Source organism: Oncorhynchus masou, unplaced genomic scaffold, assembly GCF_036934945.1.
Source record: "Oncorhynchus masou masou isolate Uvic2021 unplaced genomic scaffold, UVic_Omas_1.1 unplaced_scaffold_8896, whole genome shotgun sequence".
NCBI lineage: Eukaryota > Metazoa > Chordata > Actinopteri > Salmoniformes > Salmonidae > Oncorhynchus > Oncorhynchus masou.
Genome location: NW_027015364.1, coordinates 1 through 7,500, shown reverse-complemented (window position 1 = coordinate 7,500; position 7,500 = coordinate 1). Strand labels below are relative to the sequence as shown.

General features: G+C 43.4%; 1 long non-coding RNA gene across 1 annotated transcript; it reads right to left on the bottom strand.

Annotated features, from left to right (window-relative positions):
• Positions 1 to 6,356: 6,356 nt before the first annotated feature.
• Positions 6,357 to 6,830, bottom strand: LOC135538015 (uncharacterized). The gene is made up of 3 exons (XR_010455312.1): positions 6,755 to 6,830; positions 6,491 to 6,667; positions 6,357 to 6,400 (listed from the first exon to the last, which is right to left on the bottom strand). It is a non-coding gene; the product is annotated as an uncharacterized LOC135538015 (long non-coding RNA).
• Positions 6,831 to 7,500: the final 670 nt, after the last annotated feature.

Genomic DNA, 7,500 nt, shown 5'->3' with positions numbered 1-7,500 from the left:
GACAGAGATACGCCTCGCTCGCGTTCCTAGGAAACTATGCAGTATTTTGTTTTTTTACGTGTTATTTCTTACATTGGTATTCCAGGTAATCTTAGGTTTCATTACATACAGTCGGGAGGAACTACTGAATATTTTTTGCCTGTAAACTCGTCATCAAGCTCAAGATCCTGGGTCTCGACCCCGCCCTGTGCAACTGAATACTGGACTTCCTGACAGGCCACCCCCAGGTGGTGAGGGTAGGTAACAACATCTCCACCCCGCTGATCCTCAACACTGGGGCCCCACAGGGTGCGTTCTGAGCCCTCTCCTGTACTCTCTGTTCACCCATAACTGCGTGGCCATAAACGCCTCCAACTCAATCATCAAGTTTGCGGACGACACTACAGTGGTAGGCTTGATTACCAACGACGAGACGTCGTACAGGGAGGAGGTGAGGGCCCTCCCGAGTGTGGTGTCAGGAAAATAACCTCACACACAATGTCAACAAAATAAAGGAGATGATCGTGAACTTCAGGAAACAGCAGAGGGAGAACCCCCCTATCCACATTGACGGGACAGTAGTGGAGAGGGTAGAAATTTAAGTTCCTCGGCGTACACATCACGGACAAACTGAATTGGTCCACCCACACAGACAGCATGGTGAAGAAGGCGCAGTAGCGCCTCTTCAACCTCAGGAGGCTGAAGAAATTTGGCTTGTCACCAACAGCACTCAAACTTTTACAGATGCACAATCGAGAGCATCCTGTCGGGCTGTATCACCACCTGGTACGGCAACTGCTCCACCCACAACCGTAAGGCTCTCCAGAGGGTAGTGAGGTCTGCACAACGCATCACCGTGGGCAAACTACCTGCCCTCCAGGACACCTACACCACCTGATGTCACAGGAAGGCCACAAAGATTATCAACAGGACAACAACCTCCCTAGCCACCGCCTGTTCACCCCGCTATCATCCAGAAGGCGAGGTCAGTAAAGGTGCATCAAAGCTGGGACTCAAGGCCTGATCAGACTGTTAAACAGACACCACTAACATTGAGTGGCTGCTGCCAACATACTGACTCAACTTAGCCACTTCAATAATGGAAAATTGACGTAAAAAAAATGTATCACGAGCCACTTTAAACTATGCCACTTTTATGTTTACATACCCTACATTACTCATCTCATATGTATATACTGTACTCGATATAACATCTACTGCATCTTGCCTATGCCGTTCTGTACCATCCCTCATTCAGATATTTGTATGTACATATTCTTTATCTCTTTACACTTGTGTGTATAAGGTAGTTGTTGTGGGACTGTTAGGTTACTCGTTGGTTATTACTGCATTGTCAGAACTAGAGGCACAAGCAATAAATCATTATCTACTATTATTCTGACATTTCACATTCTTAAAATAAAAGTGATGATCCAAACTGACATAAACCTGGGAATTTTACTCAATTAAAATGTCAGGAATTGTAAAAAAAAACTGAGTTTAAATGTATTTGGGGTAAGGTGTATGTAAACTTCCGACTTCAACTGTATATCCCAGACAAGACTTTAGAATGGGACAAGTGAATACAGGTCAGTGACTGTAGCCATTTGTATGAATTTGAGAGACTGTTGCTGTACTCCCAGATAAGGCCTGGCTTCCGGTACCACTGAAGGCTACAGTATTCAGTCAGGCAGCTTGAAGAAGATGTGTGACCATCCAGGCCCATGTCACAGCATGCAGTGGCCTGTTGGGGAGATTACAATAAATGCATGATGCACCTTTCATCACCAAAGCCATGTTAGTGTTTACTGCACATGCTGCTGAACAGTTCAACTCCTTAGTTTGTGTCACAGTTAGTTCATGCTTTTGATTTAACAAACCTGGAAACCAGGTGTGTTGAATTCAGGCAATTTTTATTTAACTAGGTCAGTCAGTTAACAATTTCTTATTTACAGTGATGGCCTACCAAAAGGCCTCCTGCCGGGACGGTGCTGGGATAAACACGTATATATCATATATATTACATATTACACACCACGACGAGACACCACAAAACTACATAAAGAGACACAAAACAACATAGCATGGCAGCAACATGACATGGAGGCAGCAGCACAAAACATGGTACAAACATTATTGGGCAAGACAAAGTAGAGACAACACATCACACTAAGCAGCCACACCTGTCAATGAGAGTGTACATGATTGAGTCTTTGAATTAACTCGTTGAAGTCGCTTGCCGCATCGAACTGACAAGAGAAGTGAGGCCTAAGAGGGTTTTATAAATAAATAAGCATCAACCAGTGGGTCTTGCGATGGGTATACAGAGATGACCAGTTCACAGAGTGCTGTGATGTGTCCTATAAAGGAGCATCGGTGGTAAATATGATGGCCGAATGGTAAAGAACATCAAGCTGCTCTAGAGCACCCTTACCTGCCGATCCATAAATTACGTCTCCGCAATCAAGCACGGGTAGGATGGTCATCTGAATCAGGGTTCATTTGGCAGCTGGTGTGAAAGAGGGGCAATCACTGAACCGATGAATCAGCCGTTTGTCAGGGGTTCAGTACATAAAAACGTAATAGTACATTCAATTGAACGGAAACTGTTGTACTATTCAACCAGTTTAAAAACGGGGAGGGTAGGGAGTTCAAAATGCACCGCTGCCCTTTTAAATACGTCACTCATTGCTTCAAGACACACTCCGGTACACCCACTGAACCGAGCAAGCGTATCTCAAAGTATGTTCAAGAACGTACAATAATGTTTTGGGGAAAATGTGTCGTTCAGTACAAGGTGTTCCGCAACCTAACAAACATTTAAGCGAACTGAACGCACCTGGTGTGGCGCCTTGTTGGACAAAATCCGTCAGTACTTTAGGTTTACGAGTGTTTCAACAATGCATCGTAAAAATAAATGTCCGAAGATGTCACACCCGTTTCCCAAAACACACAGTGCACTCGTTACAAATAACTGTCGTTACAGGAGCTGTACCGTGCTGAACATTATTCAAGAATATAAACTAAAGAGCTTGCAGTAGCTCTTAAGATTTATGGCATTTCAAAATAATGTAATGAAACAGCAGGGGCTGGGGCCTGTTGCACAAAACTAGGATAAGGGATTAAGCCAGGATATCTTGGTGATCCTGGCTCAATTGATCCGTAATCCGTTGCACTAAAGATGGATAGTAGGAGGATATGTTATGGTATAAATTATCATGGAGATTTATTCTGTGGAGCTAGCCTGCTCCAGACCAGGCTAAATTCAGGATCATTTAATCTCATCCCTAATGTCAGTCAGCAGTCACCACAAATGGAAACCAATAGTTATTTCCCCACTGCTCACTATACATTGTTATCACATAACTAGACCCACTGTTATTATTTAAACGTTTGTGATCATTAATTTCAATGATTTTGACAAAAATTATTTTTAGATGTTATCATTAGATAATTAAGGTTTCCTATAGACTATAAGGCTATATAAAATGATAGAATATTAGGCTACAGAGGGGAAAACACACAAGTCATAATATTGTAACCAGTTGTTTTAAAGGAGGACAGTTGTTAAAATGACAGATGTGGGGCATTTCGTGAAATTGTACTTCAGTATGGTTTCATAAACAAAGACATGCTGATGTGCCAGAATATTAAGTATCACATTGTCATAAGTATCAAAACTGTAAAAACAATATGTAGCTTTTCTGCAGAAAGAACCAGCCTCATAAATGTATGACTTTATCCTTTTTCTTCAGTGTGGCCCTAGTACTCTGTCATATAAACAAATACACATTCCATATGAATATAAAAACACAATGTGTAACATTATGTTCCTTTATTGAATAAGGACAAAACAAAGCAGGTAAACCATCAGCTCCTTTCGAAACTGAAGTCACAGTGACTCTACAAGATGGAAAGCACAGAATCCAAGCATATTATACAAAATGATACATACACATTCAAAGGTCTGTATATAACACACCCTGCATGTCTGCACACTAAAATAAATGCAGGACAAATCCATACACATCAACTGAACAGACAAATGAATGGATGCAGTAGCCTCCCTGCAGCCTTGTATTACACACAGTATACCGCACAAACATCATAAGAGGCCAAATTCGTCAAAAAACGAACCCAAAAAACCCAAATTCCTCTGCCACCGCAGGACATATTTAACCAAAATTGAAAGCACACATACTAACTAAAATAATTCAACACATATTGGTCCCTCAGCAGCCGACCACTGTCGTCATCAGGGAAGATTGCCGGATTGTCCCAGTCCATGGCTGGTGGCACTCTGGGGGCCCTCTCCTTCCTCAGGCAGGCCACATTGTGGAGGACAGCACAAGCCACAGTAATATCACATGCCCTAACAGGGCTGACCCTTAATTTGTGAAGGCAGTGAAAGCGTGCCTTCAGGAGGCCAAAGGTCATTTCAACTCTGGCCCTGGTCCTGGCATGGGCATGGTTGTAGGCCTGCTGTGCTTCCTGGGGGTCTGTGAAAGGTGTCAGGAGAAAAGGCTGGCAGCCATACCCCTGTCTCCCAGCAACACACCAGAGAATTCACCTGTCAACACAAAATCTCATCATTACTACCTCATAAACACAGTGATATTCTTGACACAGCCATGATGGTTATAAATAGGGGTTGTGTGGCTTACCTTGTGATAGGCACTGATAGATTTCAGAGGCCCGAAAGATTCTGGAGTCATGGACTGAGCCAGGCCATTTTGCCACAACATTGCTGATCACACAGTCAGCATTGCAGACCATCTGAAATCATAAGATGAGGAATATTACACCAATCAATGCACATCACTGGCAATGCAGAGTGTTCGTCAATGGACAATATCAAAAAGTTATGTTCACCTGAACATTAATGCTGTGAAAGGATTTCCTATTCACAAAATCGGCCTCATGGGCACCTGAGGGGCTTTTATCCTTGTGTGTGCAGTCCACTGCACCAATGACATTGGGGAAACCTGTCACACAAAGTAATGAGTATCCTACTATGTGTTAACAGTTGTCCTGTAATTTGTAGATCCTCTTACCTGCAATCCTATAGAACTCCTCTTTGATGTCACAGAGTCTTCTGTGGCCAGGGAAGGAGATGAAGACATCTGCTAATGCTTTGATAGCCAGACACACACTCCTTATTGTGCGGCAAATTGTGGCCTTGTTCAGCTGTTCTGCATCCCCCACTGAGTACAGGAAGGCTCCACTAGCAAAAAGCGCAAGGCCACACAAACCATTTGCTCCACACTCAGTGCATGGCTCCGTGCAGTGCGGTGCTTAATCCTGGGACCCAGTAGTCTGCATAGATACCTGATGCCATCTGCAGAAAACCTGTATCTTTCATATAGATGGTCATCAGGGAAGGCCAGTGGGTCCAACCGGTCCCTGAAGACCCTTTCTCGCCTGAAGGCTCTCCTCAGAACAAGTGCTTCTTCATCCACCACATCTCGCACGAATGGGCATGCCATTGTCAGAGCAGAAAGGAACACACAATTTTGGGCCTTCATATAGGCTAGTGGCCACACCTGGTGCTGGGGGTGGGCAAAAGAGGGCAATGCCTTATAACGATGACTTGGTTGTACTGATTGCTGGGAAAATAAAAAAAACCTTAGAAAGATGCCACCGTCCTGTGTGCTCACAATAAGAGCTCATATGTCATGGCTCACTTGACTTTACGAGAATATACCTAATTTTTATTTTGAGCTGTGTCATCTTCTTGGAGCTGGGGGAGGAAAGAAAAATAATGATTAATACATTTGTGTTACAGTTAGCATACAGTGTACATTGAAGGCATATCTCACCTCCCTCTCAAGTTTTTTTATTTCAAGGTCCAGTTTCCTAATTGTCCTCTTTTTTATTTCGGACTCCAGTGCAAGATTTTCCATCTTTTTCTTCTTGTACTGAATGTCTATGTCTGCCAGTTCTATTTGGCGCCGGAGGTGGTTGCCATACAACTTTCTGATAGCTTGTGAGCTCTGTGAACACAATACAATTAGCGCAGCTGGAATTTGGCAGGATGTGGTGTCCTTTTATTAATACGCACTATGTTGCCAGGCTGGTTTTCCCACTGTATAGCATCTGGGTCCTGTAAAATAAATTAGATTTTTTGATTTTGATGAGGACTCCTCACCATTGTAGAGTAAATAGTACTTTCACAGTCTTAACATGATACCTCATGCCTTCTGGAATCCAGAGAGATGGTCTCCTCCTCATCATCGTCTCCATCATGTGCTGTTGCTGCTGCACTGGGGCCTTCACCCTATCACATTTAATCGGATTCATATTGAAGCTAGTAGACAAGACATGCCAGGCCTACAGTATGCCTTTGATGGAGTACTCACTGGATCAGCATCGTCTGGTGCTTGTGCTGGTGGCTCTAACAGGAACACAGTGCTGCCAGACACTGCAAGGCAATAGGTAAACCAAAGTCAGACAGTCCAAATTGATTCAATATGAATGTGGTTGTATCCCATGTAGAGATGGAAGGACATACCTTGAATGAAGCGGGTGGCATCTTGGGAGGAACCTATGCTCGTCTCTTTCCCCCTAGGGATCCCCTCTAAGACGGGCCTGCCTTTATTTAGCTCCAAGGCCATGTCCTCTGCTGGGGTAAGGTCAGCCTTTGGTGACCCACCACCCGTGCCTTGTCTGTGGGTATTCTTTTTCACTGCTAAAACAGTACAGACAATGTGTGAGCAGGCACCTTCTGGGTACAATATATGCTTGTGCTTTGTTAAATATTAGTCAGGGACCATACCATTCTGCAGAATGTTCTTGTATTTGATTTTGACCTGCTGCCATGTCCGTTTTGGCCCGTTCATGTTTAATCTACACACACACACACACACACACACATTAATGGAGTCACACTGCAAAAAATTACTTGGTATTTTTGTCTTGTTTTCAGTAAAAATATCAAAAAATTTATCATAGCTTTATACAGTGTGATGGAGTTACTTTACACAATTTCACTCATATCTGCAGTGCATTTCAATTAAATATTTAACCGTTTCATAATTACAGTACAACTACATTTTTGGAGATGTGAATTAAATATTTGAATTGTAATTGTGATGTTTCAGCGGAGCGAGTGAGTGTGTAATTGTGCATTACTTACGCATTCAGGCGGTCTGCAATACTTTGCCACGCTTTTTCTCTTTGCTTTATCACTGTGGCGGTGTTGCCTTTCTTCTTAATTATATCTTTTACCTCCTCGTATGCCTCCATGAGGATTTGTGCTTCCGAGCGGGGAAAAGTACGCGGCTCTAGTTGCCATGGTAAATCAGTTAATCTGTGATCTGTGGCGGGGTCTATTTGAGTGAGCCGTGAGCGCGCACCTATCCAGGATTGGTTTCACCTGGCTTAATGAATCCGTGTCTGCTCATCCTGGCTTGGTCTTTGTGCAACCAATTAAGCCTGGACGCACATGTTTTGGCTTCATTGAGCTCAGCTGAGTCATTTATCCCGGATGTCTTAATTCTACTTTTGTGCAACAGGCCCCTG